The sequence below is a fragment of the Alexandromys fortis genome, unplaced genomic scaffold, assembly GCF_014885135.2.
Source record: "Alexandromys fortis isolate MF-2015 unplaced genomic scaffold, M_Fortis_MF-2015_v1.1 scaffold_26, whole genome shotgun sequence".
Taxonomy (NCBI): domain Eukaryota; kingdom Metazoa; phylum Chordata; class Mammalia; order Rodentia; family Cricetidae; genus Alexandromys; species Alexandromys fortis.
In genome coordinates, this window is record NW_026067894.1 from 15,983,084 (window position 1) to 16,008,970 (window position 25,887).

At 47.6% G+C, this 25,887-nt stretch overlaps 1 long non-coding RNA gene across 1 annotated transcript in view; it reads right to left on the bottom strand.

Annotated features, from left to right (window-relative positions):
- Window positions 1-25,887, bottom strand: part of LOC126507350 (uncharacterized) — a 47,730-nt gene that overhangs the window by 4,789 nt on the left and 17,054 nt on the right. The window lies entirely within an intron of this gene.

Here is a 25,887-nt window from a genome sequence, read left to right on the forward strand (position 1 = left end):
GTCACACTGAGAGGGGCTGGACACCCAGTGGCAAAAGCCCCTCAGATTCTGGTCTCCTAATGTTAGGAAGTTGGGTGGACCTGGAGCCTCTTCCTTTCTGCAAGGCAGTGCCCTGCCCCTTCCAGAGGTCTATTGCAGGTCCACACTTGCCCCAGACACTTAAGCAAGCTCTTTGCATTACAATGAGATCTTTCTAGTGGACGTTTCCCATATATATGTGATTTTGTTTTCTCTAATATACCACTTTGAATAATTGCTGATAAACTCTGCCTCCACACACATCCTCACAGCTCTGTAAGCACTTCCTATGATTTCATATGTCATGGCTAATCTATTCCTCACCATAGTACCCCACTCCCCGCCATGTAGATGTTAGTGTCACAATTTTACACAAGGGGAAACTGAGGCATGGGGACGCCAACTCACCTAAAGTATAACAGCTAAAAATGAAAGATCAAGGATTTGAACTTCACAGCCTGGCTCAGAAGCCGTGCAACTCGGGGTCACGCTGCCTTGGATCGAGAGTGTATCCGCAAGGTTAGGTCAAGAGCTATACCTGCAGTCATGCCCAGGAGGATCCATGCCCAGGAGGAATGGAAAGCGAGAGAGAGAATTTCTCCAAGGCCACCGTCTGCAACATCACAGGAAGAATAGCCTTCCCTGCAGGACCACAAGCAGAACCTGGCCAGCCCGGCACGGCTGTGAGTGCCTGAGCAGTCAAGGCTGACCTAAGCTTACAGAATGAACTCAGTCTGGGAGTTCTTGGCTCTCTCTGTCCCTGCCCCCTCTACTTTTCATCGGTTTGGATTTTTACTGCAACAAGTATATGTAAACATCTACATAGATGCCACTCAGCTAAGGCTCAAAGAAAGAAACCAGAGAGTGGGGCCGGCTCTCTTCTGCAAAGAACTGATCAGCCAGCCAGTAAAGCAGCCCACAAGTGTGCACATTTGAAGGGAAACATGGCGGTACTTGCTAGGTGAGACCTGCAAGGCCAGGATGGAGCAGAAGCAGGCAGGGGTGTGCTGAGGAGTAACTGAAAACTCCCAGCCGCCCAGATCTGAATAATCACACAGAAATTATAGTAACTATAACACGGTTTGGCCAATGACTCAGGTGTATTTCTAGCTAGCTCTTACATCTTAAATCAACCCATTTCTTTTAATCTGTGTATTGCCATGAGGCTGTGGTCTACAGGCAAGGGTCCAGCGTCCTTCTCCCTTGGCAGCTACATGGTGTCTCTTTGACTCTGCCTATTCACTCTCTATATCTCTATTCGGATTTCCCGTTTGGCTTTACTCTGCTAAGCCATTGGCTGAAGCCATTGTCTGAAACAGCTTCTTTACTAACCAATAGTAATAAAACATATTCATAGCACACAGAGGGGACTCTCACATCACTGAGGTAGCTGCCTAGGAAGACTATAGCAGCATGAGGGCATTGAGCTGGGTTTTGAAGGCAGTGGCAAGGGCCAAACCAAGTTGAGTCTGGAACACTGAGCCAGGAAGGTTCTTCCAGCTCCTCTCCAGACTTGAGGTCACTGGACAAAGTGAATATACACACACCTGGGCAGGCACCCTGCAGCAGAGCCTGTCGTGGGAGAGCTCCCAAAAGAGCAAGCCCAGAAAGAAGATGGGAAGAAGGTGCAAACAGCAAAAACAAATGGAAGGTGAGTCCTACGGGTCCTTAAGCTCCACAGAAGCCACGCCCACTGCCCATAGCAGCAGCCTGAGAGTCTCTGGGAAGCTGCACAAACACCTGTGCGGGCCTCGGAGGGATGCTAAACACAGCACTTTCAGTTCCATCACCTTCAAAGGCACCACCTTCCACCGCCTGCACGCACACCATACGCATCTCCCTACTACACAAATCAGGATTCCCAGCCCTAATTACGTCTAAGGAGAACATATTCCAGGGGAGGCAAGGAGCTGGTTGTCTACACTGTCAGGAGCAACACCCAAGTCAGTGATCTCACCCATGTGTAGAAATGATCCTACTATCCCAGGCGTGGGCACACAGACCTGGAGCATATCCTACCACCCTTTAGGTCTCTTGTCGCTGCTGCCTTTGAACCCTATGGCCTTTCTCCAGCCTCCAGCTTTGTCTCCACCTGGCATCTACTTCCTCAGCCTGTTCTCTTCTGACCTGAAACCTCTGACAAATGCAGCTGATTAGAGGAGCCCAGACCACATTGCTATCAGTAGCTAGCTGCAAGAGAGGCTGGGAAAACAGTCTTGGAACGTGGAACTCACAACAGGAGTTGTGTATTCCATTGTCTTAGGAGAGTCTCAGCTTGTGTCTGTTGCACATATAATCATATGTGTGATTACGTGTGTGTGTGTATATATGCAACATACTGATTAATAAACCTTTTCACTCTCAAAAAGTGCTTTAAGGACCTCAATTATACAGACAGGTCCATACTCCCAATAATATTCCTTGGGGTGAATCACCAGGAATGCCCAGACTGCTCTTCTTTCTCTGGCTTCTGCCCCTCCCACCCAGGAAGCATATCCCAGGGTTTCCAAAGCCCTCCTCCTCCAGCTGCAGAGTCTCTGCTCTAAGACGCCTAGCAGCAGATGCTACACTGGAAAACACACCCACCAAGGGCAAAGAACCCCTCTACTCAAGTGGACCAAAGAGAGCCCAGAGAAGCCAAGGAAAGGAAGAGTATGGCCAGTTCAGCTGGCGAGCTAGGCAGGGTCCAGTTCAAGGAAGATGTGAACACCACAGAGGGCATGGATTTAATCTTTGGGGAAGAGGCAAATGGCAGCTTTCTGAACAGGAGAGCATTCTGACCCAGTCCAGTATACGTGAACCAACAAGAGTCCAACAGGTTTGGGTCTGAATGGAAACTTATTGTACAGCCTTAGGGATAGAATCGAAAGTTCTACTTTACCTTCAAATCTACCATTTCTCATTATAGCATGAAGAAACCATGAGTCTCCCCTGGGGACAGTCATAGAATGAACTAAATATAAACTTCTTAGAACAATCCAAATTCACAGTTGCTCTCAACACAGGTTAGTCGTCTCCCCTGATGTCGAGGCAGAATCTGAGAGCGAGAGTTTTCTAGCAAAGGTTTGCAAAGCAAAGGCAAGCAGAAACCAGGTTGGAGCAGGGGCATCAGGGCGGAAGCATCTGTGTAGAAAGAGACAGCAGGCAGTCCAGCCAACAGCCAGCCTGTGATCCTCCTGCCAGGTGATTGGCAGGCCTGTGGTGACAATCCCCAGGGACGGGGTGATGGTGATGGGGAAGGGCTGGTTTGGCAGAACTTGAGGGACCCTCTGACCTTTATTGTTCTGCGAGTTTGGGATTTATTTTTCTCCTCTTGCTATTTTCTTCATAATGGAAGCTTACTGTTGTTTGGTTTTGTTTTTGTTTTTTTGGTTTGGGTGGTTGCTTGTTTGTTTGTTTTTTAATTTCTTCCTGGTTAATAAAGCTGTCTATCGCCATGAATCCCTTCAGACATTGCGTCGGCTGCACCCTGTGTTTGGTCTGTTGTGTTTTCATCTTGATTCACCGTCGAGTATTTTCTAGCTGGCCTTGTGTGCTGTTTCTTCCTCCATCCATTGGCTGTCTGGGAACGTGACTTCACGTAACTTAAGATGCCTGTGACTTTCTTGCACCTTCTGTCAGTTTCTAACTTAATTTCATTGTGGTCAAAAAGCATACATTGCATGGTTTGGGTCCTTCTGAGAGCACAGATGCTTGTTTTGTGCCCTTAACATTGGGCTTATCCTGGAATGTTCTATATACACATAAAAATATGTATATTTAATATTGACAGTGGAGCTTTCTATGGATGTCTAAGCTAAAGTATCAGTCTAGTCTTTACTTGTGATCTTCTCCTTAGTTATTTCTGCCCAACATTTAAAGTAGATGACAAATTCTTCTTCTCCTCCTCCCCTTCTTCCTCCAAGCTTCATTTTTTTTGACTTGGGCTTTTGTGGCCTAAGAAGGCCTTGAACTCTGTTTGTCTGAAGGATGACCTTGAATATCTGATCCTCCTGCCTCCACTTCCAGGGTGCTGGGATTACAGGTGTGAGACACCATGTTTAGTTCTATGGGATGCTGGACATGAGACCTAGGATCTTTTGCATGCTAAGCAAGCACTCTACCAACTAAGCAATGTCCCCAGCCTGAAAGTAGGCTCTTGAAGTCTTCAAGTACTGTGATCTGCTTCTCTTTGGTTCTCTCAGGTTTGCCTCATGTGTTTGGAGACTTCATTAAGTACATACCTACTGATAATTACTGTGCCCTTCTGATGAGCTGACCCTTTATCATCATAAAAATTTCCTTCATCTGTAGCTGTAATTTTTGCCTGGGTTCTACTTGTGCGGAGTTAGTGCAGTCCCTGCAGCTGTCTCTTTGTTACTTTCCCATGATGCATCATTTTTCATCTTTTTACTTTCAATCTATAATATCTGGGTCTTTGAGTCTAAAGCGTGTCTCTTAAACGCAGAATGCAGTTGGATCAAGCTTTTTATTTATTCATCTTGGAAATCCTGCTCTTTTGACTGCAGCATTTTGTCCCATTCATGTTTAATGTAATTGCTGATGAGGCAGGACTTGTCACCTGCAGTTCTCCACTTGTTTTGGATGCCATGGTTTTGATTTTGTTTTAGTTACTTATTCATCCCCAGCTTTCCCTTAGTGTCCTCATCTGTGTTGGGTGAATATTTTGTAGCATTTTATCTCCATTTATTGTTTCTTTCTAATAGTTTTCTTAGTAATCGCCTTGAGTTTATAATTGGTGTCTTAAGTTTAAACTTTTTGTTTTGGGGGCTGGAAAGAAGGCTCAGTGATTAAGAGCAATTGTTATTCTTACAGCGGACCTAGTTTCCGTTCCTAGCATCCACATAGTGACTTACAACTGTCCTTAACTCCAATTCTACAGAGCCCAGAGCCCCCTTTGGGCCTCCAGTGGGCACCAGGCATTACATGGTACATACGCACATGCAGGCAAAACACTTATACACATAAAATAAAACAATAGAGGAACATTTTCAAAAATCGGTTTACACTCATTACAACTTAATTTTGATGGCACACATACCCATTCCCTGGTTCCCCTGCCCCTTCCCGTTTGCTGTGCAGTCATTTGTACAGGTCTATCTATGTCATAGCCTTGGAGTTGTTTGGCCCACTGAGTTTTAAGCCACAGAGGAGCACAAAGCAATGAAACAAAACGAGCTGGTTCTGTCTTTCTATTTACCTGCACGGTTCTGTTGGCTTTACCCTTTACTTCTTCGTGTAGATTTAGGGACTGCCCTGTATCTGCGTTTGGAGGACTCCCAGTAGTGATCCTTATGAGGACGGGTATGTTAGCAACAGATTCTTAGCTTTGTGCCTGAGAATGTGCTCTTACCACCTTCGTTTCTGAAGCATGGCTTTGCTGAAATAGTCACATTTATCCTTCCTGTCTCCATTTTCAGCATGAGGAATGTGTCCTCCCCCGGCCTCCATATCTTCTGGTGAGCTATGAGCTCATGTTGAGGAGTCCTGTGTGGAAGAAGAGACTTTTCTGCTTCTCTCATTTTCTTCCTTTTGACCCTATGGCCCCACAGTATGTAAATGTGTATATACAGGACATTTGTGGGGGCTTTTGGATATGTACATTAATGCGTCTCATCAAGCTTGGGAAGTGTGGGGACACTGTTTCTCCAAGCCTGCTCCCTGCCTCTTCCTCACTTCCCTCCTGGCGTCCTTGTGGTGCACATGCTGATACAGCTGCTCGTGTCCCAGGGGGTCTCAGGCTCTGCTCATTCTTCCTATGATTTTCTCTGTTCCTCAGAACGAAGAATTCCCGGCCATTTATCTTAAGTTCATAGCTCTTTTGTTCTGTCCATTCAGATCTGCTGTGCGGACTGCCTACTGAATCTTCCCTTTCAGCCATTGTACGTTTTGGTTCCCAAATTCATAACAAATACACACAAATACACATATTGTGTATATAATCTCTCTTTAGATATTACCTATTTAGTGAGACTTTATTCTCATACTTTCATTTAATTATTCTTTAGACGCTGCTTCTCTAGTTTGCACACCCGTTTGTGTGTGTGTTTGGGACTAAAGGAAGCTGTCCTGTGTCCTCTATCACCCTCTGCGTTATTCCTTTGAGGTGGGGTGAAGTGCCATCCTAATTAGTCTTAACAATAAAAACCCAGAGCCAGATAGTAGGATGAAAGCTGAAAGACTGGAGAAGCAGAGCAACCGGCCACTAGAGAGGTGTCTTACCTCTACCAGTGCTCAAGACCTAAAGGGGGCTCCTGCCTCTACGAATCTTCAGACCAACTGGGAGATCCTGTCTCTATGGACCCTCTGACTGAATGGCCGAGAGATCCTGTGTTCACCTGCCTTATATTCCTGTCTCCACCTCCCGAGTGCTGAGAGTAAAGGTTTGAGCCTCCCATGTGCTGGAATCAAAGACATGAGATCCCAAGTGCTGGGATCAAAGGTATGCACCACCACCACCTGGCTCTCTTTCTCTTTTAGAGTGGTTCAATCTTGAATAGCCCAGGGTGGGCTTGAACTCCTGATCTTCCTGTTTCCGCCTCCCAAATCCTGGGATTAAAGGTATGTGCACCGCTGCCTGGCCTCTATGGTTAACTAGTGGCTAGCTCCACCCTCTGCTCTCCAGGCAAGCTTTGTGGGAACACAAACAAACATCATACAACAGTGGGATCTCTTTCTGTATCTGGAGCTTACATTTTTAAAGCCACACTAACCTCCTGTCTCCGCTCCTAAGAACAGTGAAGTCACAGGTACATTCAAGACAATGCCTGGCTTGTGGCATGGATTCTGAGATCCAAATTCAGTTTCTTGGGGGTACACAACAAACTCCCTTAACCCCTGAGCCACCTCTCCGGCTCATTTAATTCTTTAGATATATTTTTGTTCAGTTTGCTGGGGTTTTTTTTTTTAAACATGATATCAAAATTTAAAATCTTTGTCTAGGAAGCTTGCTGATCTACAGATGTCAGCAGCTTGAGTAACTGTAACATTAAAACAAAACTGCTTGTGTTTTTTTTTTAAACCACATTCTTTGTTTTATTTAAGTGTAGGTGTGAGTATATTCCTTGTGTGCACAGGTGCCTGTGGAAAACAGAAAGGAGTGTAACACACCCTGGATCTGGAGGTAAAGATGGATGTAAGCTGCTCAGTGTGAAGGCTGAAAACCAAACTCTGGTCCTCTAGACAAGCAGACCACAGCCTTCGCTTCTGATCTGCTCCCCAGGCATGCCCGTGGTTGCTTTTGACTAATAGTCTGCAGACATAATGTCCCACTGAGCAGGCCTGTCAAATGAAGAGGAACTCTGGGCATGCCACTTTTCTTAAAAGCCTCCAGGCAGGTGTGACAGCCACAGCTCTCCGGGAGCAGAGCTTCTGGGAGAGTTCCCTGTCCAGTGGCTGCTCAGCTGCTGGTTCCCACAGCCTCCGTGCCTGGGAGTCTGTTGGTATTCAAGGCTACCACCATGCTGAGGGTGGAAGAGAGGGCTTGCGGGTGAGTTGCAATACCCCCATGTTCACTGGTCTTCCTGAGACCCGGCCGTTTCTCTTGAATAAACATCCTCCCAGTTGTTGGGAGCCTCGGGTTCATTGCCAGGGTACTTGACCATTTTCCCATTTTCCCATGGCTCTCATGGTGTTTGTGGAGCAGCTGACTCCAAGGCTCCCCTCCATCCAACTGGAAGTGCCTCTTTCACGCAGGGTTTAACTGGAACCCGGTATGGTCCAGTCTTTATGTTGTGAGCATTGCAACAACATTGCAAGCACCGTGCAGAGAGATAGGTAGTAAGAGGGTAGTTAAGGGAAGCTTGCTGGGGGAAACGGAAGCCACCAGTGCTAGGGTAGTCAGTGTGACGTGATCTGCAGAGGAAGACACATCCGGGTGGGTTTTTATTGTTGTTGTTGTTGTTGTTATGTCTAATTTTTTTATTTTTGATTTTTGTGTATGTTGTGTACATATGTTTATGTAGTATGCACATGTGGATGCATGCATTGGGGGCCACACGGGTGTGCATGCATGTTAAGGGCTCAGGATAATGCCAGAATCATCCCCCATCATTCTTCCATCTAATACTGTGAGGCAGGCTCTCTCATTCATACTCCTAACTCAGAGATTCTTGCTCGCCATCACTTTGGAGATCTCATCTTCACCTCCTGAGGCTGGAATTACAGGCAGGCCACCACCCCGCCTACCCAGCATGCCCAGGGTTCTGGGGATTCGAACTTGGTTCCTCACATTTGCTCTGCAAGTGCTTGACCAGTGAGTCTCCCCAGGGCCTTGGCAGTTTTTTTAAAAGTCTGAAATTTTTTCCTGGCTCTAAGCGGCCACATGGGGTTGGAATGGGGCCCTGGCTCTATGGGACAAGCAGCCCACAGGCAAGAGGCCCAGGTGATGCAGGAAGAGTGGGGTTGTTCCTAATCTCTGGACAGAACAAAACAAAACAAAAAAAATCACTGAGAAAAAAGACCCAGCATCCAGATGGAGGGGGAAATAGGGCTTGGAGAAAGGTGATGTTGGGGAGGCTAGGAGGTACCTTGGCCCTAGACTACAGACACCTGGGGCCATCAAAACTTTGCCTTGAAGCACGGGTTCTGCTGGGCTCCAGCCTCTCCTACCCTCTCAAGAGGCAGCTGCCGCTGCATTGTGCTTCTGGCAAGCCCAGTGGAGAAGCCAGGCCCGGGGTGAAGAGGCTGCTTTCTTCTTCATTCCTTTCTCTCCTAAGCAATTCTCTGAACAAGCTTTTGTAAGTCCCAGATGTTCCCGCTTTTGTTCAGGTCTAATCCTTCCTATTTATCCCTCCTCCGGTACCTGTTTATTATGTCCTGTTTCTCTTCGGGATGCCAGGGCTCGGCAGATCAGCTGCGACTGATCCTATCTGCACTCCGGCCAACACAATCGTACCTGGGGTTTGTCATAGAGCGCATGTGTGAAAAGGCCGGAGACGGAGAAGAATTAAGCCAGCTCCACCAAGAACAGCAAATGCAGAGGTTTTTAAAATAAACCTGAAAGCCGCTGAGGACCCGTTCTGAGGAGCTTGTAAAGCCCTTCAGCGGAGACACAATGGAACCCAGCGCACCAGCTCTCACAGCCCCCGCCCTCTGCTGCTAGAGAGGCATGTGCCCTTGGCTCTTGACTGCTGCCTTGAGGGGGAAACAGTGTCCCTTCCTGGACTGTGAGGACAGTAACTCGTGACCTCTCCCATTTAGGTATTGTAGAGACTGTAGCCTTGCAACCCCGCATGTATAGCGCTGTAAAGGGCAGGCTGAGCATCACATGGCAGAGGCTGAAAACCCAAGAGAGCCCAGTTCATTTCCTGCTCCTCTTACCAGGATCTGTGGAGACATGTCCACGCTGTCATGAGTTTGGACTTCTGGGGTCACCTCTTAGCCTGAGGCCACCAGAGTCTGCCAGTGATGTCTTTGGTACAAGACAGACAGGAATGAGGACAGACACCATTTGGGTTTCCCCTAGGGCCAAGAAATCTCATGAGCCACCAGTTAGGGAAAAGGCAAAGAGACATCACAGTCAAACCCATCTGCCTTGGGGACATGCTTCTCTCTGATGCCCACTCTTCCCACCCAACCCCAGGTCCTCATCTGGCCTTGAAACAGGGGTGATATGGGCTGCTTTCAGATGAACTCAGAGCCAGCTTCACGCCAGGAAAGCTTGTGGCTCTGCAACCAACTCACTGCACATGGCTCCCTTCAACCTCCTAGAAAAACATGTGGTCTTTGAGGCAAGGACAAGTTAACCAAACCGAGAGGATACCCCAGTAGCCTGCGGTCACACAGCAAAGCTCTGGAAGATCCAAATTTGGGCAGGACTCTCCAGAAGAGGTGGGATTCCCAGTAACAGCTGGTGCTACGGCAACTGCCCATGCCCCAGGTGCCCCCACTGCTGCGCGGGAGTGGAAGGCTGGGGCCCTGCAGCTTCCTCAGGCTTTCCATTGCCGTCACCACAAAGGGCTCCTTTCACAGCCAAGGCTGTGGCAGTGGCTTCAGGCGCCTCTGCCTCGCAGGATTGACATCAATCCTCATTCAAATCAAACTCTCTCTGAAACATGCTCCAGTGGAGTGGAATTTTCTGCTAAATAAGGTGTTATTAACCCAGCTCCCGGCTCCTTGGGCCCAGGCTGAGCTCAGCAGCGCGGAGGCCGCTCCAAGCTGATGAACCCACTTAAATACCGATTAATAGGCATTGCGGCAGTGGCCCGGGCAGGCTTGGTGAACCCTGGGCTCCTCAGGCTTCAACGCCAGAAAGCTCAGACGCATCTCTGACTCTCTCACTCCAGCCCCAGCTCTGAGCAATGATCAGATGCTCTGCATTCTGGGGATAAGAGGATAGGAGAGGGAGGGAAGAGGGCATTGGGGGCTGGAGTGATAACGGCTTGATTAAGTGACTGCCTGGCAAACAAGAAGACCTGAGTTCAATCCCCACCTGAGTTCAATCCCCAGAAACTCCCCCCTCTCCCCCAAAAAAGGCAAGATGGACACAACAGCATGAGTTTGTAATCCCAGAGGTAGGGAGGTGGAAAAGCCAGGGCTTCAGGGCTTGCTAACCAAAATGGTGATTACACAGTCAATGAGAGACCCTATTGCAGAAGAAAAGAAAGAAAGAAAGAAAGAAAGAAAGAAAGAAAGAAAGAAAGAAAGAAAGAAGACAAGGTAGATGGTACCTGAGGAAAGACACCTGAGTTTGACCTACGACTCCCACACGCACACATCTTTTAGCAAGTGTGTGCAGGAGACATCTTTGTTCTTTTATTTTTTAGCTCCTTCCTTTCTTACCAAGTGCCAGTCTCCAGAGCTTCTCCAAATAAATGGGAAGCCACAGAATAAACCTAATCCAGAAAGCAGAGTAGCTGTCCTCCCCCATCATCCCCACTCCACATGGGTGATAGGGAGGCTCCCACCACCCTGACAGCGCTGTGACCAGCCATGCAGACCGCACGGTAAGGCAGGATGCCTGTACAACGTTACTCTGGGTCTTGTGCGGCTCAACACACGCTTTGATGCCTCCAGTCCAATCATTTTAACCACATACAAGTTCGGTGTATGTGATGCTGAAGCTTTCAGTGCTGGAAGAGCCCTAGAGAGTCCCAGGTCCGAGCTCATTTTACAGCTGAGGAAACTCAGGACCGAATGGAAAAGGTCATGTTCAAGGTCACCCAGTCCAGCAGCAGCAATACCAAGATTTCTGCCCAGCTCTGCCAATTCTGTATGCTTCTGTGCAAGGCTCCCATTGATGTCCTGTTTTCCCCTCCTGCAACAGCACAAAGCATCGATAGACAGAAACCAGTAATCATAGCTCATCATTCCTAGCCTGCACATCGCAGTGGGTATGTAGTCGAGCGGTACGTTATTGAAGAGGATCAGAAAACATCCAATCAAATTCCCTAACTACTATAGATAGAAGCACACTGCCCATTGTTATCTGTTTTTAGACAGCTGCTCCCTGGACATTGTCCAGGTATCGGACATTGTGCTGGGTATGAGTTCCATAGAGAATGCCTGGGAGGTGGCTAGGTCTTAGTCACACCAACTGGAAGACAGGTGTGCCTGTGGACAGATGGCGGGGGTGAGCATGCACGCACATGTGAACAATTACAAACGATGTCATGTGATCCAGTCCAAAGGGAGCAGGACCAGCAGAGGCACATGTGGGCGCATCCAGTCTGCACGGCTGATCACAGTGCTGACAGGGTGGTGGGAGCCGAGTCAGGGAGGGCAAGCTCCTCTTCTTTCTGGATTGGGCTTATTCTGGGGCTTCCCTTTGGGTATGCTTTATCACTCAAGGGTCACTCAAGGGACACTGGTTGTTTCCTCACCACTGTGACAAGGAGCAGAGACAAGGAGCAGAGTGACAGAAGAGGGATTTATCTGTCCACCTCAGAGAGAAAAGCAGCCTAGTTTGCTTTTCCATGGCTATGATAAAACACTGACCATGAGCAACTTGGGAGGAAAAGGTTTCTTTCATCCTACACATTCTGATGAAGGCCCGTCACTGTGGGAGGTCACGGCAGGAAGTGATACCAAGATCCCTGAGAAATGATGCCAACTGGCTTGCTTGGCTACTTTTCTTACATGTCCACCACATGCAGTGGGCCGGGCCTTCCACTTCAATCAGCAGTCAAGAAAATGCCCTGCAGACACACCCAAAGACTGGTCCATTATGCCAGGTGTTGGTGGCTCATGCCTTTAATCCCAGCACTGGGGAGGTAGAGACAGGCAGATCTCTGAGTTCGAGGCCAGCCTGGTATACTAGAGCTATTTCCAGGACAGGTTCCAAAGCCACAGAGAGACCCTGTCTCAAAAAACTAAACCAAAAAAAAAATTGGTCCATCAGTCTGACATCAGTAATTCCTCAACTGAGGTCTCTTCCTAGATGACTCTAGTTTGTGCCAAGTTGACAAAAACTAGCCAGCACAGAAGATATGGTGGCAGACAGCTCCATCGCGGCGGCAGGTATGTGAGGCTGGGATTCTTCACCCTCCTACCTCTCAGGGCAATAGGAAGCAGAGATCAGACAGGATGTGGGGCCCAAGCTAAAATACCTCAAATCCCACCCCCAGCGATCCACTTCCTGCAGCTCCCTGGATAATGCCACTAGCTGGGGAACCAAGTGTTCAAACACCATGTGGAGCCACTGGGAGTGGGTGGGCTGAGTTTCACACCCAAACCCTAGCAAAAGACTCCTCTGAGGAGGTGACATCCAAGCATCCAAACCGAACTCTGAAGAGTGAGAAAAGCCCAGCCATGCAAAAGGAGAAAGAAGAGCAATCCAAGCAGAAGGAATAGAGCTAGGGTTTCCTATCATGGACAATGGGGTGAAAACATTTTCAAATTAATACATGCTTACTGTCTTAGAGGCAGGAAAGAGGTTGTATTCTCGCAGCTAATTGCCCTGCTCCTCGGAGCCGGTGCCATCGATCAGTTTCTCCACTGGGCTCGCCTGTGTTTCCGTGCCATTTGCTCAATGTGAGGCTGAGAAAAGACCAGCTAGTGGTGCACGAACCGTGTTTCCCTTTAACCTCTGTTAGCACACTGGTCTCACACAAAAAGACTCCGTCTCTTTACTGCTGTGTGTGACCGCAGGCAACGCACTTCCTCTGTGGGCCTCGGTTTCCCCACTTGTGTAATCGGGGACAATAAAAGCAGGACCTCAGATGGCTGCAATGAGGTTTAACTAAAGCGATGTATGCGCAGAGGCTGCCCTGGTGTGGGACTCGTTCTGTGGCATACATGTAGGTCTCGGGATGACAACAAGTTCCATTCACGCAAGCTAACGACTTTGTTCATAGGAGGACACTGGTAACTTTGCTTCTGATTGATCTTTTCACGCACACTGCAGAACAGAAACGTGGAATGGGCCCTTGTGATTCTCTGGGGAACCCCTTTTCAGCCCTAATTTTGCTTCATCTCTGTAAATTATCCCTTCATTCCAATTCCTTCATTTCAGTCATCTGAGGTGATTTCCACTTTTGTAGGCTCTGAATGATACAGTCACATTCTTCTGATCCAAACGTTCCATGGCCATAGCCATGGTGGCTGGCCTTCAGCCTGTCTATCTGGCCCCTATGCTACTCCCCAGATTCAAGATCTCCCCCGGATTTGGACCTGAGTGTTGTAAGTTCTGTTTACTTGTGTATGCCTAGCTAGGTGGAGGGTCTTGAGCCACGGGTAAAAACTTAGGAGTCAAGACCTAGCCATGAAAACGAAAGAGGAGAATAGGAAAGCTGAACACAGAAATGACAGGCATCAACAGGTAGTGAAGAACCTTCTGGAAAGATGAGGAAGGTTCAGAGATGTGGGAGGAGAAGCAGGAGAATGTCCCTTCTAAAAGCCAGGTCAAGATGGAGCATGGAGGGGGAAGAGGCCAGTGAGGAAGTGGAATAGAATTCAGAGTTTGTACAGCTTGGAACAAGGCTGTTGCCAGCTAGGATCCTAATCTTCCCTCACTGGATTTAGAACCTTGGATTAGGTGAATGGCCTCTGAGGCTGGCTTCCTGCCATGAAGAAAGGAGACAGCCCTGATGCCTACCTTCTTGGGGATGTGCCATTGCAGGACTCGAAAGACAAGGCCATATGTCTGTGTGAATACCCCAGCCGGTGTAGAAACACCCAGGAAATGGCCTGGACTCAGGGAGAGCAAGATGTCACTTGTTGAGTTCCCAGGGAGCAAGTGTTGAGCACCCAGGTATATAACGAAGACCTAGAGGGTGGCCACGGGAGTCCTAGAAGGACAAAAGCCTTGCCATTGCTTCAGTGGATACACGCAGATGCAGACGAGGATGCCTGCCAGCACCCCCAGGAAACGCGCCACTGGGTGAGGGGTTGGACCTGCCACAAAGAGGGAGCAATCTGAGTGAAGGCCTAGAGAGAGACAGCTCACCATCAGAGGGACTAGGAGTCCCCTGCTGCCTCTGGCCCCAGGACTGGACAGCCGCCCCAGCCGTGGCCCTGCACGGTGCATCACAAACATGGGAATGTGATCATTAGGTGATTATATTTTTAAGGCCTAAATTGTTTTATTTGTTTCCCTGCCAGCTTTCATTGGACCATCAGTCATTCCCCCACACAGATAACATTTCTTATGTACATTGACAGAATAAATTACATGGTCCTCATCCAGCAAATCAACATTACAGGGGAACATTATCTTCTGCACGGCGATGCCTGGGCACATCATAAATCCTCACCAGGTTTATTACATCTGTCTTGTCGGAGATTCATTTTATTGAGAAGTGGGGTTTTTTCCAGATTAATAATCACATTAATAGATGAGATTCTTTTTAGAGAATTGTTTTCTTGCAGATACTGGAGGAAGAATAGCATGGCTAGTGAGCAGTGTCCCATCAGAGGCAGGCTGGCATCCTGACAGTGTCCTCCAGGACTGGGACCCAGGAACTCCTGACTCAATAGGAGACCGCTAGGCCAGCCACTGACTCCTTTCTCCCCTCCCATCTCCCAGCTCTTGGCAAAGGCCAAATCCAGAAGCTTCCAGGGTGTTGTCAAAGACGTGTCATTACATTGAACCAATCCAATGACTGTTTGATGAGTGACTATTATACAAACCAATGAGAGAGTTGACCCACAGAAGACTGACAGGAATTCTGGGCGGGATCTCGAGTCAGGCTTCCTGCCTGCCTGCCCTGTGGGTGGCTTGCCAGCTCCGCACTTCTTTCTCCTTGTGCTAAATGAGTTAATTGGACCAGACCAAGGTTCCATGGTTGACTTGCAAGCTAAATCCAGCTCTGGTCTGATTTAGTAAGTGAGACCGGAGCACAGCTCTGCCCATTTGTGAAGCAGGGATGTGTGTCCATGAGGAGGACTCTGTCTCCCGCAGAGCCTACGCTATTTAATCCCCAGACCGCTATAGCAAATGTTTGCTGGTCTCTGGTCCAGAAAAACTCAAGGTGAACGACTTTTGGGCAAAGCTGTAGGATGGCGTTCAAGTGCACACTGTAATATTGATTGGAGTTCACGGTGCCAAAGCCATTCCTGGAAACACCTTATTTCATTCTCGAAATACCTCAGTGGCAAGATTCTATCCTGCAGGTTCTAACGCTCACCCCGAGGCAGAGGCAAGGGGGGAACTTAGGTCCTGTCTGGTACTGATGCCTTACTTCTCTGTATCTGCCCCAATAAGATGCTGATTGGTGAGTGCCAGGGAAATAGGGAACTTTCTCAGGGGACCTCTCGTTTGTCCACCCAACCCCAAGGCCACAACAGGTAAGCAGTGTTCCCTCTTCTTGTGTGTCTATAGTTAGTTCTCTCAGTCACATCAGACTGTCTGCTCTGGGCTGAGAGCTGCTTCAGGCTTTGGAATCATTTCATTCGTGGCTTGGGGCATCAGAACGTGAAAACCCCAAAAGGAGGCAACCCTTGGACAAGTAGGGGAGTGTCAAGGTTCCAGGCTGAGCTATCTGGAAGTCATCTCTCAGCCCTTCTCTGATCCAGTCAGCTTTAAGTCTGAACCAAGCACTTTCTCAGCCAGAGAAAGAGCCACAGACCCTGCCTGCCCCTCCTGCATGGCTCTCCTTACTTCTAGTGCCCCAGAACCTGGACACCTGGATGCTGTCCTCACAGGGACATCTCGCCAATCAGCAGACAGCCTGCCTCCTCTTTCCCAGAAGCCTGCTCCTTAGATCAACAAAGGCGGCTCCATCCTCTCAGGAGCTTGGCACCCAGCACTGAAGTCAGCCTGGACATGTTTCTCACTCAACATCTATTCTATTAACTTTCAAACTAGTAACAGGATCCCATCTCTCCTTCCCACTGTTGCTGCTACTAACCTGGCCCAGACCACCATCAGCTCCAACTCCGCTGGCCAGCCTGTCTGTCTCACTGCCAACACTAGGCAGAGGATCTGTGGAAAAGACAGCTTGTATCCTCAAAACTTGCCAACTCCCCATTCCGTCTGGGTTAGAACCCAAAACTGCACAATGACCAAAAATGTCCCCACACCCCCACCGCTACCATTGCCCTAGCCACATAGCTCTCCCCTCTCCCCTTATCCCCCTGCTGGGCCTTACCCCACAGAACAATCTCCTGCTTAGTTCCAGGAGCAACACTGCCCCTTGCTACCTTCCTTGCCCACCCTGCAGCCCAGGGCCTCTAGGTCTTTACATCCGCCATGCTCTTCAATGACCTAGCCAGGAATCCTGTAGGGTGTGCCTCAAGGGTCATACCTCAGGGAATCAGGCCTCAGATGCCAACTTGCATTTCACACCCTCCCTTCCCTCTTCCCTGCCTGATTTTCCTCTGTGCCAGTGCCCTCCGTCTTGCTCACTGGTTCATTATCAGTTGGCCACTCACTAAGACGTAAGCTTTACACGGGCAAGAGTTTTCACCGGTTTAATTCATTGCTTTATCCTCAGGACACAGAATAATCCCTGACACATAGTATGCACGCAATATGGAATTGCTGTATAAAGGTATAAAAATCTATTTATTGATATGCGTGTGCCCGACTGAGTAAGTACAGGGATTGTGGGTGCACAGACGTACGTGCCTGTGCCTGCACGCGGAGACCAGAAGAGGGCGTCAGGTGTCCTCGGTCATCCTTCTCCACTGCGCCTCTGAGGCAGGGTCTCTTCTTGAACTGTGTCTCAGCTGGGCTTTGTCTCCACCCCGCTAGCAAGGCACTAAGGTTACAGGCATTGGTGGGGAATGTCCAGTTCAGATCTGAACTGCAGTCCTCATGATTGTGGAGCAAGCGCTCTGAATAAGCTAGCTCTCCAGCCCCTGTATGAAAGGTTTAATCAAATGTATGCTATCCTACTACACATAAGGTGAGGCTCTTTGATCAAAATCTGTACATACTCTGCGACTGCTTCCTCATATGGGGAAGGAGGGTGAAGGAGGCACCTTGCTCACAGGTGTTGTTAGGAATGATTGACAGCCAGAGCAAGGCTAAAAGAATGGGGTGTGCCTGGCTCAGAGTTTGCAGACTCTGCCTTGCAGGGCTGGGCTAAGTTCCCTGGCACTGTCAGACCAAGAGCAAGACGAAAAAGCTCGGCTTTGTGGCTGTTAACAACGGCTCTCAGGAAAGATCTTTTTCCTTCTTGCACCCAGTTTGCCTAGCTGTAAAATGGGTTACAATCGAACTGGCATCACAGCATGGCTTCAGGATAAAGCACAAACGCATGCTTGCCCTGGGACCTGGACCATCTGAATGTGGGTGATGCAGAGGCTACAGATGAAACTCACCCAGGAGTATACCTGGGAAGGAAGCACTAGCTCAGGCTTGGCCTTCTCTGCTCCTTGGCCTCTCAGTGGGGAGTCGGCTCCAGTAAGTCAGGCCTGAGCAGGTAATATGTAACAGTTTGTCTGCCTCTCTCCAGTTTTTTTCTTCTCTTTTTAGCATGAAAACCCACCTAGCACCTCTCATTATCCACTTCATCAGTCTCAAACCGTCAGCTAATTGCACTCCCCAGCTGCCCCTCCCTCCTACCTCTTCACAGAGCTCAATAACACACAGCTGCCTCCCTATTTGGGGCTCCACTGGGCCATTATAAACAAAATGTAGCCTACGGTACCTTAATGCCTTCCCTGGGCTCCCTTTCTCCCACTGACCCTCTGTTTGTCTCTACTTCCCACCCCTGGGGGTGTGGGTGCAGGCCAGGCCAGGGGTGTGGGATGCAGGCCAGGCCAGGGGTGTGGGATGCAGGCCAGGCCAGGGGTGTGGGGTACAGGACAGCCCAGGGGTGTGGGATGCAGGCCAGGCCAGGGGTGTGGGGTGCAGGACAGCCCAGGGGTGTGTGATGCAGGACAGCCCAGGGGTGTGGGTGCAGGACAGGCCACGGGGTGTGTGATGCAGGACAGCCCAGGAAAGAAGGCCATAAGAGCTGCATATAGATGCACGATCTCATGGCCGATTGAAGCCCTTGGGTGGGCAAGTCTGCAGCCCTTGCAAAAAGGAAACAGGAAGTTTGTTTAACCCTCCCTCCACCATTGCATATGGTCACTTCCCAAAGCTCAGCACAGAATCTGACCAGGAAGACAGTAGACAACAGAGGTCTTATAGAGAGGAAAACAGACTGACTCCTGGGACAACTGGGGTCTCAGATGAGGGTCACAGCAGGGTTGAGAGATGGGTGGAGCACTGGGTCTGCTTAGCTTGACCGATGTTTAGTCAAGCATGGGGTGAGGCTGGCTTGCTTCAGAGAGAGAGTGTCTAATGTGTGAGCCAGGCCGCTGTATTTGAGGTCATACAGTTCTGAGTGGTGGTGGAGCCACAGGAGAGGGGAGATCTTACTGAACACCCAACATTCAGTGGAGACCCCAGGAAGGATCTTTCTGCCTCCACCTAAAAAAGCCCAAACCAACACACAACAGAACCAAGCCGACTCACTAATAAATTACTGCCTAAAGAACAAAGTCTTCTTCAAATTAAGTCAACAAAAATCTAATCCCAGGGCTGTATCCACAATATACAGCAGAGAATTTTTGAAGATATTTTTAAAAATATACGCACGGTGTTTGTGTGTGGTGGTGTGATACTAAAGTTTATAACCCTGGGGCTCAGGAGACTCGGAGGAAAAAAGAACTAGAATTTGAAGCTAGCCTGTGCTACATAGCAAGACCCTATCCCAGGAACAAACTAAACACAAAGAGGCACAATAATCAAGAGAAAGTGACCTAGAGATGACGCAGGTGTCTTTAAAGTAACCTCGGAAATATTTCTGAAGATTTAAAGAAGAAGGTGCACGCAGTGAATGAATCAGTGGGAAGCCCAGAGGGGGATGGAAACTATAAAAAAGAATCAGATAGAAGTAATAAATAGAAACATAATTCTAAAACAGAAAATGTTCGGAAACAACAAAAAGCTAAAAAAAAAAAAGTTTAGTGGGTTGGAAAACAGAGACCTTGAAACCATAGCAACTGAAGAACCTGAGAAAAATACAGAAGCTTATAACATGAATAGAATTTAAATCTGCAAAAGAGAGACGGGAGCAGAAAGTTATTTTTTGAAAAACTAATGACTATCAAAAGAATGGAAGGCAAGCCAGAGATCACGACTTGTGTTTGCTAAAGGCATATCTGAGAAAGGAGCATTGCCCGAAGTATGCAAAGAGCCCGAAAAATGCACCAAGGAAAAGCTACCCAATTAAAAACCCAAAATACTTCAGTGGTCACCTCACCCAAGATGATATACAAATGACATGCAGGTGATGCGCAGGCGGAGCATCACAATGGAAAGATGCTCAGCATCACACAGCGGTAGGCAACTGCAATTTAAAATGCCATACTTCTCAGAATGGTCAAAACAAGCCGACAGATGGCCTGAGCTTATCAAGTTGACCTATACATGATGCATGAATGTATCAAAACATCACATAGTTTGATGTGGGAGTGTCATATCAATCTGTTGATTTCATTGGCTGAGCAATAAAGAAACTGCTGGCTCTGATAGGTTAAAAGATAGATGGGAGGAGGAAACAGAATAGAATGCTGGGCGGAAGAGGAAGTGAGGTCAGACTCTGCTCTGCTCCCGGAGAGACTGGACAGCTCTGCTATCTGGAGCAGAGACACCATGATGGATGGAGGCTAGAATCTTCCCGGTAAGCGCACCTTGGGGTGCTTACACAGATCATTAGAAATGGGCTAGTCCAGGTGCGAGAATTAGCCTGTAAGGGCTAGAGTTCATGGGTCAAGCAGTTCTTAAATGAATACAGTTTGTGTGTTGTTATTTTGGGCATGAGCTAGCCAAGCGGCCGGGGTGTTGGGGACGCAGCCCTGCCGCTCCTTATTTCAACAATAGTTAAAAGATATTCTTTTATTATCTGTGAGGGAAAAAATTTTGAAAAGAATGGCCTAAATCCAAACACCTGACAATCCTAAGCGCTAACAAGGATGTAGAGGCACAGTCGGTTTAACGCTGTGAGTGTACACGGCACAGTTGCTTGGGAAGACAGTTTCGCAGTTTCTTGCAATACTAGACATGCACTAACATAATCTACTCATTGCGTTTCTTAGTATTTCCCCAAATGAGTAATAAGCTTGTGTTCACCCAAACCTGCCCAGGAATGTTTGTTAAAACTTGGTTTATAATCACCAAAACTTGGATACAAATAAGATGCCCTTCAGCATGTAAACCAAGTAAACACGGTGACACATTCATTCAATGAGATGTTATTCAGAACTGAAGAGAGAAATTGAGCCATGAGACAACGTGGAAAAGCCAAAAAGGCTTCTTACTGAATGAAAGAGGTAAGTCTGGGAAAAGACAGCCTTTATGATTCTAATAATACAGCATTCTAGGAAAAACAAGGATGGAAGTTTCTGAAAATATCAGAGGCTGGCTAAAAAGAAAGAAGAGAAAGGACAGACAGACCCAGCTGGGCGGATTCTTGGAGCAGGAAGACTTTTCTTCTGTATTCTTCCTGTGGTGGTGGATGTGGGTCACCCTGCATTTATCAAAATCCACAGATTGTATGGTCCCAAGAGTGCACCTTAAAATAAGATGTGCTCTCTGGGTGATAACAAGGTGTCAACGTTGGTTTGTCAGTCGCAATAAATGCACCGCCCGGACGCAGGATGGTAACAGGGGGAGTCTATGTGTGGAAGGGGTGGGATGTTAGGAATTCAACACTTTCCACCTGACTTTGCTGTGAGCCTAAAACTACTCTTAAAGGCAAATTTCCTTCATTTCTAAGACAAAGAAATGTTTAAAATGTGCTAACAGTGTTAACCCAAAAACTTAACGAAGCCCAAGCAATATAAACACAAACAAGCCCCCTCCACACACACACAATGGTCTCCACCAATGCAAATAGTACAATCTCCAGAGAGGAAAAAAAAAAAAAAAGAAAGCAAGGATAAAGAAACACCCCTAAAAAAACCCTAAAATGCATACCAATGGGAAGTGAAGACAAGAGGGTAGAATATCACCTGATTTACCATGACACAGTGGCAGTCAGGAGACAGTGAGGGCCTTAGAACTAAAGGAAATCCACCCATAACTCTGAAGGTCTGTGCTCAAAAATAATTTAAAAGTGAAGACAAATGGGGAAATTAAAAAAAAAAAGCAATGGAATCGGTCATCCACGGATCTGAACTATAAGATTATAGGAAACTCTTCAGGCCACTCAAGCAACACTAGATGGAGCAGAGGTCCCTGTCAAGAAGAAAAACAACAAAATTGGAGTCTGAATGAGAAGGAGAAAACTTCTTTCTTATGTATTTATTTATTTTCAGCTAACACATACGTATGTAGCGTGTGCACATACACAGATGCTGTTTGCCCAGGAGTGTGCATGCCCAGAGATCAATGCCAAATGTCTTCCTCTCCTGATGATGACTTTTTTAGGGAGTCTCTAACTAACCTGAAGTTTGCTGCTTTGGCTGACTAGCTGGCCAGCGAGCTCTGGTGATCTTCCTCTCTCCTCTGAGCACTAGGGTCACAGATGCATGCCACATGCCTGTATTTTATATGGGTGCTGGGGATTGAACTCAGGTCTTCACACTTGCCCAGCAAGTTCTTGCTCTCTTAGCCATCTCCCCGGCCCTTAATTGTTGATTTCTTTTCAATAAAATTCATTATTTTATTTAAAATAAAAGTAATATTGACTAGCAGGAGCTAAGCGTGAAAAGTAAAATAAAGAAGGGAAGAAAACAGAATTCAGTAAGAGATTCTTACATTGTATATGGAGTGAAGTAATACGTATTAAAGATTGGCTTTGACAGTTTAAGAACATGTGTGGTCAGCAAGGCAGACATGTTAACGGGAGAAGTGTGCTTGCCTCATAAGCCTGACGACCTGAGTTCAGATCCCCAGAACTCACATAAAGCTGGACCCAGGATAGCATATGTGCAATCCCAGAACTCCTCCTATAGAGGAATGGGAAGCAGAGATGGGGGACCCCCAGAAGTTTGTAGGCAGGCTACCTGGGCATGCACATCAGAGACTCTTCACAAATGGTGGAAGGCAGGACCAGCACTCAAGACTGTCTCTGACCTCTACAAACACAGCATAGATGCACGCACTCACACTCACACCAACCTACCTGCCCACAAGCACTCATACATACACACACCAAGACTTTTTCTAAATGTGTTTTACTTCGGGCATCACGAGACACATCTTTAATCCTCACACTTGGGATTCTGAGGCAGAGAGATTGCAAGTTTGAAGTCAGCCTGAGTTACATATGAGAATCCTGCCTATAAATTAGCTAATCAAAATGCATTTATATGTTCCTAAAACAATTACTTTAAAAGAAACATACATTTTCTCGGAGCTAGTAGATGAGTCAAAACCATAATCTTGGCTGGGAATATGGTTCACTTCTCAGGGCACTTACCTGGCATCTGTGAAGCTCTTGTTCCATTCCTGGTACCGCATAAAACTAGAATATTAAAATTTTCAACAGTTCAAAGAAGGCAGAAAAGTAATGATGAAAACAAAATGTAATGAGCAGACAATGTGGGCATTGCACAGGGTAGCAGGCTTTCTCATGGGCCACCAAGCAGCTCCCCAATTGTGACACGGAGGCTTCTTGTTAGTTATGAATGCCCGGCCTTATCTTACGATTGTTCCACTAGCTCTTATAACTCAATTAACCTATTTCCCTTCATCTACGTTTTGCCTCGGGGCTTTTTACCTTTCTTTCATTCTATATATCTCACTTTCCTGCTTCTTGTGTCTAACTAACTGGCCCCGGGCATCTTCCTCTCTTTTTCCTTCCTTCTCTTCTCTCCTGAGCCTAGATTCCTCCTCCTACTTATTCTCTCTGCCCACCAGCCCCACCTATTGGCCGTTCAGCTTTCCATGAGACCAATCAAGTACCTTAGGCAGGCCAGGTAAAACAGCAACACATCTTTACGTAATTAAATGCAGCATAAACAAAAGCAACACACCTTTACATAGTTAGAGTAATGTCCCACAACAATACAGCAAAATCATACTTCTAAAATCAATAATCACACTAAATGTAAGGGAGCCCAAACTGCCAATGAGAAGATAGGGAGTTTCTAAAACAAAAAGTGATATACAATGATGTCTTCATAACAACACAGGAAGATGGAAAGAAATGCCATGAGAACATAAATTCATAGTAATCTGAAACAAAGCCAATGTGACACACAACGACTGTTTGAACTAAGTAGAGACCTTTCACATGGAGAGCGGTACTCAAGACAGAGTCACGACCATGAATATCTGTCCAACTCTGAGTTCTACCAGATAAACAAAAAGGGACAGAACAGGAGCAGGGTGTTTTACTGTGTGTTATGACGCAATGAAAATTATAGTGTGTATTTGTGCAGGAACCAAGCTCTATGGCTCAGGAACAGGTCTGGAGCTCAAGGTCAAAGCCTAACCAGTTGCCTGCCTGCCTTCCTACCTTCCTTCTTCCTTCCTTCCTTCCTTCCTTCCTTCCTTCCTTCCTTCCTTCCTTCCTTCTTCCCTCCCTCCCTCCCTCCTTCCTTCCTTCCTGCCCATCTGTCTACCTGCCTGCCTGCCTCCCTTCCTATCTATGCTATACACACTACTGCCTTAGTCATAGCCGTCTCCTTGGCTATCAGCTCACAGGCTATCAAGCCAGGATCACATAGCCTTCAGGACTACACCTGACACAAGCCGACTTCTCTCATATCCCTCCATCTTGTCATGCATTGTCACCTCACACCGACACCAGGGGAAGGATGGACATAGTATAGCAAGCTATGAGAGAGACAGTGTTCACATAACCTGTGTATGGCTGTGTAGGTGCACACTTACATATGTGTGCCTGCATAAGGAAGGCAGAGGTCAGTGCTGGGTGTCTTCCTTAACTCCTTCTTTACGCTATGATTGGAGATGGGCTTACTCATCATTGAACCTGGAGCTTGTTGACTGAGCTAGAACAGCTGGCCAGAAAACCCTAAGGATCCTCCTGCCTCTGTCTTCTCAGGGCCAGAAATTCAGGAGCACACCAACATGTTCAACTTTTTAACATGGGTTCTGGGTATCCAAAGTCAGGTCCTCATGCCTGTGCAACAAGCATTTTACCAACCGAATCATCTCCCCAGACCCTAAAAACACCTCTTCTTTTTTTCCAGCTTGGACTCAGGGCTTTATGCATGTTAGGCAAGTGCTCTAACACTTAGCTATGTCGCTGCCCCCATAATTTGTATTATAGTATATTATTATACTAGTCAGTGACCAATTAATTGTTATCAATCTTGTTTTACCTAATTATGTCAAACTTTATCATAAGTATACATACATAGGAAAAGCCATAGGGCGCCCAGGCTCACGACTGGCAGTTTGAATAGGGTTTGTCCTAGAATGAACCCCCATTGATGAGCAGACACAACTATGAGGGAAGTGTGGGAGGGGCGTGATGGAAAAAGCTCAACTGTAGGTAACACATACAGGAAGCCAGAAAGCTGACTTCCTGTCTCGGCACTTCTGCGTCCCCACAGAGAACGGGAGTGGCTTGAGACCACTGTGTTATCCTTACACTCAGTCCGTCCCACACTGCATCTTCCCCAGATCTTAGCCTATACCCTGGATACAATGTAACCGTTGGTGACTGAATCAGTGCTGGACAGAAAGAGTGAATGAATGAGAAGATGAAGGGAAGGGAAAGGAAGAGGAGAGGAAAGCAAAATGGGGAGAGAGCCAGGGATTACAAGGCCTCCACTGTCTCCAGCTAGATAAAGGAATGTTCTGAAGACCAGAAGGTCAGAATGAACCCTCTGCTCCCTGCTTCTATTCCAGGATCTCCTAGATGCCCTGTAATGCCATGCTGATTTCTCTGCTCCAAACGTTGCCTGTCTCCTGAGCCCACGGTCAGCTGGACGGGAGACCCCAGAGTACTGTAGAGTCTCGGTCCACACTCTCAGCTGCTCCCCCCAGGACACCCCACATCTCATCTCTGGACTTCAGAGTGTCCCGCACTAAACCAAACCTTTGTCTGCCGGAATACAATCTCAGCCCCTGAAGAAAGAATCAACAGTCATTGATCGAAGACTCCTGCCTTAATTCCCTACCCCTCACCCCATCTCCACAATGAACCATTTTGCAGACAATAGCCATCATCACAGCCTTTGTGCAGGCCCAGGCATCCTGAAATTGAGCCTTCAATCTCCTCACAGACATGCACAGGAAATGGAAAATCTATGCCAGTGCCTGCTAGCACAGGGGCTGTTGGTTCCAAAGCACACAGGAGTCCTGTATCTTGGTCTGCAGAAGGATTGGATGACCTGGGATAGCCTGGGCAGGAGGTGGTCTCTCTCCCACGGTCATTTTTCCCGGTGAGCTTGTCCCATGACACCTCTCTTGTATCACCTTGCTACTTGCTATAGGACAAGGGACACAACAGTGTCCTGTCTGCAGGGTCATCCCTGGACAACCTAAGCCCCGGCGTCCTGTTGCAGGAGGGT